Consider the following 10,751-nt stretch of genomic DNA (forward strand, 5'->3'; position numbering starts at 1 on the left):
ATCTCAAGTGATTCACCCGCCTCGGCCTCCCAATGTGCTGGGATTATAGGTGTGAGCCGCTACAACTGGCAGGCAGCAACTTCATTTTATATATATATATGTGTATACACGTGGGCACACACACATGTAGAACATCTGCTAAGCTGTCCATTACAACAGGAAGACCCACCCCTGTCCTCAAGGGTCTCCCAGTGGCGGAAATGTCTATGGAACAGGAGCATTACTATGGAACTATGAACAAGTGTGCCGGCAAAATAGTACAGGCAGCCAGTCTGGGTGACCAGGGCCAGCGCAAGCAGCTGCAGCAGAAACAGAGCAAGACCATGCTTCTTTTTTCAGATAAAAAATTTAAAATGTAGCCACTGATACATCTTTGGGACTTGTAAAAAGAAAACAGGCTAAGTGGACTCTCCTACTCTCTGCTTCTATGCAGGCCTGGCCCAGGTGAAACAGAACCCGCCTTCCTCCAGCAGCCTCTGCCAGTGTCCTTCACGCTGAACCCCACAGATGGACGTGGTGTCGCAGCCACATGGAGACCTCAAGGCAGCTGTCCTGGTTGTCCTCCTCAGTCTTCCGACAGAGGCATGGCTCTCTGAGGGCCCTATCGTGCACCCCTGTAGTTCTCCAAGGAGGGAAGGCAACTGAAATGCATTTTTGGTTAGCAAAGTGAGACAGGTATGTCTTGGGATCAGATGCACATCTTCCAGAACTTTCTACCGATGCGTCCTGCCATGCAACCCTCCTCTCCTGTCACGTGTCCCCAATTCTTCCCATCTCACACGCTATACAATTACTGTCTAATATGTCATCCTTGTAGGACCTTGCTCCCTTCATTCTATTAAAATAAGTTAACCAATTTCTTTTTCTTTTTCTTTTTGAAACAGAGGCTGGAGTGCAGTGGCATGATCTTGGCTCACTGCAAACTCCACCTCACATGTTCAAGGTATTCTCCTGCCTCACCCTCCTGAGTAGCTAGGGCTACAGACCTGCGCCACCACACCTGGCTAAATTTTGTTATTTTTAGTAGAGACAGGATTTCACCATGTTGGCCAGGCTGGTCTCAAACTCCTGACCTCAGGTGATCCGCCCACCTCAGCCTCCCAAAGTGCTGGGATTACAGGTGTGAGGCACTGCACCCGGCCAAGTTATCAATTTCTGACACACTCAAGAAATTCTTTGTTACTAAAAGTCTAAATCCTAAGTACATATTTTTTTCTATTTTATGGTGATCAGACATAGAGAACAGTTTGTCATTTTCTTTCACTGAAGAGCTCTTTGAATATGGCCACACTTATTTTAACAAGATTTGTTGGTCCTTGGAGTTCTTTGAAGGAAACGTTACTACTTAACACAAGATATGATAAATGTGCTTACAAATACAGAGTGGTTTGAAATATCTGATGAGTCTCTCTGTTTTAGACAACATTTTTACATCCCTCCTTACCCTAGGAGAAACAGTCACACACTCATGCCATACCTAGAGGAAAACCAACAATTTAAAAGTCATTGGAAGGAAGGTAATTAAGAGTGTTGTTAGGCATACATGGTAATAAAACAATATTTGCTTTGGTGACTCATAATAACACTGGTCATTTGACCTGAAACCAGTGAAATATTATGTAATGGGGAAACAATTGATCTTAGTTTTTATGTGCACAATCTCATTGCCGGGAGTTTCTTCTTGTTAAGGTTCTTTATACCTTTTAAATAGTTTGTGTTTCATCTTCACAAATTAATAGTTAAAATAATTATTCCCATCACAAACTTAACCTGGCTATACTGAACAGTTCTAAGCAACTAACTCTGTTAGATTTTATTCTATCGAACTCAAGTTAGTTTTCAACATGTATTAGAAATAACAGAATTCTGTGGTTCTAGGCCTTCATAATCATGATGTGGGAACTGAGGTTTGGTTTGCTTAAAGACAAGAAACCAGATCTTCCTCTAACAATTGGTTGCATATAATTAAAACTCTTAACTGTGGCTTATTAAATGTCTTTTTAAAATCTGTATCATGCATTTGCTGTAGAATGCTAGTTGATATTCTGAAAGATCAAAGTAATAGCAACAATTTGAGAAAAGACACACTGCTTCTGCATTCTAATGTGTGTGAGAATACTATTGCAATACAATTTTAGGTGATTTACTATAACTGGTAGCTAATAATTGATCAGAACTAACTTTTACAGACTGACACTTATTTTCCATATTTTAAAAAATATGATTTACTTAAATGTTGATTATGACCTCGGGTTTTAGCCCCGAGTTTGGTTGTTCAAAACATTGATGTCAGATATGGAATACTTTCACTTGGTCAGCCACCACTTACTGAGTGGGCAGACAGAACAAATTGTTCTAGAAACTGGCTAAGTGTGATGGACTACATTTCTGTAGTCAAAGGAAAAGGAAAAGTTAGGTAATTTTTCCAAGCAATTTAAGCAAAAGCGATTTGGATCAGGCAGAAAGAGGGCACGAGAGAGAAAAGCAGAGTGCTGAGAGAAGGTAAAGTAATCTCAGTGATTTATTCTCCTCTTCATGGTGCTTTAGCTTTGGAAGCCTGGCTCTAATATGGCAAATGGGCAGCATGTTAAATATCCTTTTGGACTCTAGGTCCGATGTGGTTTCCATCAAATTCCACAGCCTTCGGGGAAGGCCCATTCATTCAGGGGACTCAACCAATCTATTTAGTGGGCACCATTATCAAAGCATATTCATTCTAGATTCATGAGCAGGAGATATTCAGTCAATATTTGCTCAGGATCCTTTCAGTTATACAGTGAGAACTAGATACTGGAAAATCTTTAAGCCAGGGACAGTTTAATCTTAGGCCATTTTCATAGCAGTTCTTACCATCTGCCTATTTATTAACATAGGCATCATGAAGGCAAGGACATTCTGACCTGATGAGCATATTGATAGTGGATGAATACCCATTAACTCAGAGTCAGCCACATGGAAGGAGCTGGACACATGTTTGTTAAAGGAAAGAATGAATGTCACACACATGACCCTCCTTTCTTCCTTCTCTCCTTCAGTGCTTGCAAGGCAGCAGCAAGGGGAAGCATCCTCTTTGAGACACGCATCTTGTGCAATGTGGTTCATATGTCTTTAGACTGGACACCCAATGATATGGTTTGGCTCTGTCCCCACCCAAATATCATCTTGAATTGTAGCTCCCATAATTCCCACATGTCATGGGAGGGACTTGGTGGGAGGTAACTGAATCATGGCCTTGGGTCTTTCCCATACTGTTCTCATGATAGTGAATAATTCTCATGAGATCTGATGATTTCATAAAGGGAAGTTCCCCTCACGCACTCTCTTGCCTGCTGCCATGTAAGACGTGATTTTGCTCCTCCTTCACTTTCCACCATGATTGTGAGGCCTCCCCAGCCATGTGGAACTGTAAGTCCATTAAACTTCTTCCCTTTATAGATTACCCAGTCTTGGGTATGTTTTTATTAGCAGCATAAGAGCAGACTAATACACCCATTTTGAACCATTGCCTCAGGGCCATGAGTCTATGATGTCGGCTCTTTGCTCAATCACCTGGACCCATGTTCAATTATTAATGGGTCGTAATGTGTTAACTATGTTTCCCCCCAGTCATACTCACTCTAATGACAGTGACTTAATTCAAGGTGGCATTGAGAAGCCGTTCGAAGCTGGTTGCTCTCTCCACTGAGTACACTGAATCATCATTATTCTTTTGCGTGACTGCCTTTGTCATCTGAATTGAGAGCCCCTGAAGAGAACACTACTTTTTTTTATATATTAGTCATCTGTGGAAACCTCTAACACAGCTCTTGGCCCATCAGGAAATAATCTTAAGAAACCACTTACTGAAAAATTGCGAATGTCCCTGGCACTCACATTCACTCTCAATTGAGGCTGTAGTACTCCAGGGAGACAATAGAACTCTTGTTTCTAGATAAGGCAACTGAGACTCAGAGGGTTTAAGTATCTCGCCCAGGGTCAAGTAAATGCAGGAACTGGAGTTAAAACCCATATCTGTTCAACTGCGAAGCTCCTTCTTTTTCCACTGCATGGTGCAGCCACCCCTACATCACAGATGCTCCCCACCAAGTGTTTTTAAGACATGGTATATTCTAGACACTTATGGAACAAAATAATATTACAGTGTGGTATCCTGAGAGAGCTTATGTCTTGGCCATCCTGGACATGCACTGTGATTGGACACCTAAGATATGAGCCAGTGCTTTCTATAATATAAGGACTTAATAAATATTAAACTGCAGAATGAAATCCTTGTTCACTATTGAAGAAAGCAGTTGTGTCAGGAACCCGAGCATTACCAGGACTACCTGGATAAGAATGACATTTTGATAAGGCAGCTGCAGGCCATGGCTGAAGTAGACCTCAAACCCAAGATTACTGTAGGAAGAGCCCAAGTTTACTGGCTTTGTGCTACTATTATCAAACCCCATGGGCTTTCTTAATTGCCACTGCTGAATAGATATCATGATGGTAATTACACAATATAACGAGAATGTCATCCTGAATAGGTGATTCTGCGAGTCCAGTGGCTTAAGGCTGACCATAAATTAGCTTCATGGATTCTGTGTAGAGAAATCAAATACTGAATATTTACCTGCTGCTTTGTGAATAAGTCTTCTTCACTAAGGAAGAAAACAAATCTTAAAAATAGATGCATATCCAACTTCAAGGCTTTTAACTGAGGAACGAATACAAAAATCAAGGACAAACTTGTACCTGGATGGTAACTTGATTTTTCTGATTTCTTTTAGAGAAGCAGAATTTCTTTAATGAACTTTTAATTTTAGACTAGCTCTAGATTTACAGAAAAGTTGAAGAGATACTACAGAGAATTACCATCTACCCCTCATCCAGCTTCCCCTATATATTACATTTCTATGGTGCGTTTATCACAACTATGGAGAGACTACCACCTGATAACAAATACTGTTCAAAAGAGACACTATATCCAGGAGCAGTGATTAATACCCTCAGGCAGAGTGTCTTGTTGGGAGTGTAAATGCAAAGCAGAGGAAAATAGTTCACAGGAATGTGGCTGAGAAGTACAGAAAACTGGCAGTAAAAGCCACAAAGCAAACAAGTCAAGAATAATCATAATTCAAGTCAAGTGCATATCAACATGGAAAAATGGAACCTTCACTCTTACCTCACACCTTACACACAATTCAACTCCAGTTGATTTTGGATAGAAATGGGAAAATTAAAGCAATAAAACTGTTAGAAGATAACATAGAAAAATATCTTACTTTTGGATAGAGATGTTTCTTAAATGGAACATAAAGGGAAAAAATAACCTGGGCTTTATTAAAAGTAAGAACTATTGTTCATCTGAAGGTACCATCCTAAGAATGGAGAGAAAATATTTGCAATCAACATAATTGACAGAAGACTTATATTCAGAATATATTTAGAACTCTTACAAATCTATAAGAAAAAAAAGACAACACAATTTTTTTAAATGGGCAAAAGACTTGAATAAGCACATCACAAAATTAAGAAAACCAAATAACAACTAAATATGTAAGGTGCTCAACCTCATCATTCATCAGGGAAATACAAATTCAAACCACAATGTGATACTATATATATATATCCCAGAATGACAAATTGTTTTCAAGCTGAGAATTCTGACTGTGGAGCAACTGAAACTCTCATACACTTCTAGGGGAAAAGTAAGCTGGTTTACCACTTTAGAAAATTGTTAGGACATATCTACTAAAGCTGGTCATGTATATAATCTATGATTCAGCAATTCTATTCCTAGGAATATACCCAATGGAAATATTTATCCATGTACACTAAAATAATGTCTAGAATTCCCATAACAACACTATGCAAAAAGTTGAAAATAACCTAAAGTTGGAAATAACCCAAATGTGCATCAATAGTAAAATGGATAAATTGTAGTTTATTAGCGTAATAAACTAATGAAAATAAACCACAGCTACATATCACAATATAAATGTATCTCACAAATGTAGTGCTGAGAGAAATAAGCCTAGCAAAAAAAAGAGTATATATTGTATGATTCCATTTACATTCATTCAAAAACATGCAAAACCAATTTAGGCTGGAAGATGTCAGAATGGCAGGATAATGACTGAGGGGGGGCATGAGGGAAACTCTGAGATTGTAGTAACGTTCTATTTTTTGTTTTAATCTAGTGGTTACATGGGTGTTTCAATTTTCTAAAACTTCACCAAGCTGGACACATATGATTTGTATACTTTTCTGTAAAACCTGAATGCTAGCATCAGAATATGACATTCATTGTGGTAAAACCTCAAGCTGAAAAGTTTATAAAACTCAACCTGGTTTTTCCTGGAGTGATCCAGAAAGCATATTTTAACAGTTTCACCCTTTAATAACAGTATAAAGAGGATAAACAATGGTTCACAGATCTCTTTATTGGGAAACATGTAGGCTCTAAAAACCTGGCACAGTCAGCTCTGATGAACGAACTCTGCAGTTCTGTCAATTAGACTTGAGAGAAGCAAAGCAGATGACCTCTCGACTGAGACAGCTCTCACTCACCTGAGCCCAGTGGATCTCAGTGACTCCCATTTCTGGTGTTGTGTCACTTGCTTAGGGCATAAAATCTGGCTCGGTTTACAAAACAAAAAAGTTGAGCAGAATTCATGAGGCAGAGGGAATACCAAAGACTCAGAAAAGACAGTCACCATAGACTCAGGGACAAAGAGAAGTGAGTCACAAGGACAGTAGGCTCCCATGGTTACCCTTAGCTAGAGGTATTCTTGTCTCCTGAACTATCTGTTCCTGGTGCTTCTTTCCTTTGCTTTTTTGTTTTGTTTTGTTTTGCTTTGTTGTTGTTTGTTTGTTTTTACAAGCAGTGCCCATCATAATAACCTCAGATTATCATTTCCTGAAATCTTAGCCTCACTACAACAGAAAGTGATTATAGTTAGAAGAAGGAAGATCCTTCTGAATCAGATTCTATGAAGGATGAGTCTTGTTTAAATCTGTCATTTAAACAATTACCCTGGTTACCATAGCTCTAATCAAGTTTCTATCCTAAATAATCTGAAGAAGCTTTATTTCTCTGAAAGTCATAGGATTCTAAAAGGGAATTACATTCTCCATTTCTTCACTGTTAAAAATAATGCTACAATAAATAGTATTGAACATTACCTTTAGTTACCCTTGATTATTTTCTTAGGACAGATTCTTAAATGAGATATCAGTGCAAAAGGCATGACCATGTGCTTTATGAAAGGTTTAAAAATAAGTATTATTTCTAGATTTTTCTATTTTAAAAAGTTGAACGAATTCATAGACATATAAGTATTTAATAAGTGTTCCCAATTCACAGTATCTTCACCAACAATGAGTGTTATCATTTTAAATCTTTGCTTATTAAGTTTGAATTTATTTATTTGAATTAGGCAAAACACTTTAAAAAATATTTTTGATATTATTTAAGAAAATGATTGGAGCATCATTATATGATATTCTCATAAGATACTTGTTAGTCAGAATTTATAACCTAACAAGGATAAAAATGGAAGGAGAGACTTATACTTCTGCAACATTTGTAATTCCAGAGAGAAGACAACAAGATGACTTTATTCTTTTTGCCTGGACAACGACCTCTAGCATCTCTTAGACGGCATTGCAATGAGTCTTTTAAATATTTCACTGGAAATCTTTGACTGGTTTGCTTAAGTTCTAGTGGTAGCCTTACAGAGAAAAGTAGATTCATGTTATTTTCTACTTCCCCATAATTTCAGGGCTCTGCAATTTATCTAAGAACTCAGAGAACTAGCAGAAATACAAGAAAATGTTGCCCCAAATTGCCATGTGCAATTTACTTGTCCACAGAATGCTCCCTTCATAAATCCGTTTGCTTTTGCATTTCTGACAGAGAATATAGAAAGCTGTTTCTTCTCAGAAATTTAACAAAAGAAGCCTAAAGAGAAATCTGCAGTTTCCTAAGTAACTTACCCATATAATGTACTTCTAATGGAAAAGCTTGCAAGCCCACTTTTAGAATTATTTCCCCAAGAGTGGCTGACCAAAGTATTAAGTTGTAGGAAAAGGGCACAAGGCATTTGATGTCATGGCAGACAGTCTGATTAGTAAGAAGTGGGCTCTGGCACTCTTGTGGACAAAGAGGAGGGGTGGCTGCTTTCCTGACCACATACTCCCCAACTCTACACGTCAGTGGGTCGTCTGGCCCCATCCCATGCTCAAAGCCCCCAAAGGGCCCTGACTCTGGTAGTTAAGTGGAGAAACAGGTTGGGTAAGGCAGCAAGTCCCAGTAAACAGGGTTTGGTGCTCCTGCTCTGTTTTTCTGGAGGAAATAGCCACTTATGCCTGAGGCTCTTCTCTTCCAACCACCTTGCCCATAGCAGGACCACAATGTAGACAGTGATTAGAACATTGTATATGTATATGGTGGAAGACCCAGAAGGTTCTTTCCCTAGCTCCAAAAGGAATGGCAATCCCATCAAAGCCTTGGAGAAGATGATCACTTCACAAGCAGGGTGCTTTTTAACTTGTATTTTAGGTTCGGGGTACATGTGCAGGTTTGTTATACAGGTGAACTTGTGTCACCGGGGTTTGTTGTACAGATTATTTCATCACCCAGGTATTAAGCTTAGTACCCGCTTGTTTTTTTTTTTCTGATCCTCTCCCTTCTCTCACCCTTCACCCCCAAGTAGGCCCTAGCATCTGTTGTTCCCCTCTTTGTGTCCATGAATTCTCATCATTTAGCTCCCACTTATTAGTGAGAACATGTGGTATTTGGTTTTCGGCTCCTGCGTTCATTTGCTAAGGATATAGTGTCCAGCTCCATCCACGTTTCTGCAAAATACATGATCTCGTTCTTTTTTATGAACAAGCAGGGTTTGTTCAATCAAAACTTTATCAATTCTATCCTTCCAACACACACACACACACACACACACACACACACACACACACACACACACACGTTATCAACCATCACTGAAGTGACAAATTTGCTGCATACAGGGTTGTCCTTGTGCATTGAAGAATTTGCGGCTCTCTTTGGGGTGTGATTTGAAGGTTATCCAGCCACCGTACTGGAAATCACCCCCATTGGAATAGTTCCTTCTAGTGAGTACGTTGGCTCCAGAGAATCTTCTCAAGGTGTATGTATGCTGGCCAGAAGAAAGAGGTAGCACATTTACTTGTCAGCATTCTGTTATTACTGCCTTACACATTAACACAATCAATGTCTCAGCCCAGTCAGTTGCCACCAGGCAAGAGGAAGAACAGGAAGCTGGAATTAGAAAAGACCCTGTCAGGGGACCAGGCACGTGGAGTACCAGTCGGAAAGCTCTGTAGGACAAACTTCTCCCTAATGTTTTTTTCTGGGCCAATTCTACATATCCATTTTAAGTCCATCAAGAAAATAAAGAGTAATCTTGAAACAGACTGTTAGAAAAGGTAGAAATGAATTTTCTGGAAGCCTTTGGAATCTGCTCATGTAATGAGCACAGCGGGCTCTGTCCCTGGCTAGTTTATAGGATTTGGGGATGGTTCTGCTTTTCCTGTTTTATGTTCCCACCCCCATCTCATAGAGACCACACATCTCCTTGTAAAATATACTGTGTGCAAAGCCAGTGTACATTGTTATATTATCACACGAACTTGCAAATACAGCCCAGTCCCTGTTCTCCATTTCCAACCACAGCCAATCAAACTGGTCTCCTGCCAAACCAGTTGCTGCTCTTGGTGGAGAAAGGAGACAGGCTGCACGATGGAAGACAAGGGGACTTTGCCCATCCCTAGCAATCCATTGAGGTACCTCATTTGCTCTGTATACAGCCATTATTTGAAAGGAACTACTGAACAAAGTCCAGAAGGCCATGCAATTCCCCGGTCCCCCCACGTTCATTATTATTATTCTTATCCCCATATTGCTTTTACCCAGCTGTCAGCAAGCCTCTGTTACCAATGCCCACCATCCTAGCCACTCTCAGTAGAGAGGAATGCCATACTCACTGAAAAACAGCATGATTCTAGAAAAACAATCTATTGCAATAGTAAACATTTGAAAGCCAGTTACAATCGTCTTTTGTTGTTTCATTTAGCTGGATGGCTCATCAACATCAATTTCTAAAAAGAACTAACAACAGATTCTACTTAAGCTAGGGGATTTAAATGTTTTCCACTTCAAGCCTTATTTTATTTTGATTTTGTCAATAGGTCAGCCAATACCAACATATGGTAGTTTGCCTATACTGTAGGCAGCTAAAAAACTAATCTGCAGCCATTCCTTCAAAAATTACTTATACTCTGGGTATTGTAGTGTGTGGGCTCAGGGAGAGCAGAGGCCATGCCTGCCTGGTGACCCTGCCTGCCTGGTGACCCTGTGTCCAGCCTTTAGGGTAGGCTCAATAAATTGTTTCTTCCTTTTTTTTTTTTTTTTTTTTGATGAAGTTTCGCTCTTGCTGCCGAGGCTGGAGTGTAATGGCGCTATCCCAGCTCACTGCAACCTCTGTCTCCTGGGTTCAAGTGATTCTTCTGCTTCAGCCTCCTGAGAAGGTGGGATTACAGGCGTCCGCCACCATGCCTGGCTAATTTTTATATTTTTAGTAGACACAGGGTTTCACCATGTTGGTCAGACTGGTCTTGAACTCCTGACCTCAGTTGATCCACCCACCTTGGCCTCCTAAAGTGCTGGGATTACAGGTGTGAGCCACCATGCCAGGCCCAATAAATTGTTACTGAATAAACAATAGAGT

This window comes from Macaca fascicularis, chromosome 17 (genome assembly GCF_037993035.2).
Source record: "Macaca fascicularis isolate 582-1 chromosome 17, T2T-MFA8v1.1".
Lineage (NCBI taxonomy): Eukaryota > Metazoa > Chordata > Mammalia > Primates > Cercopithecidae > Macaca > Macaca fascicularis.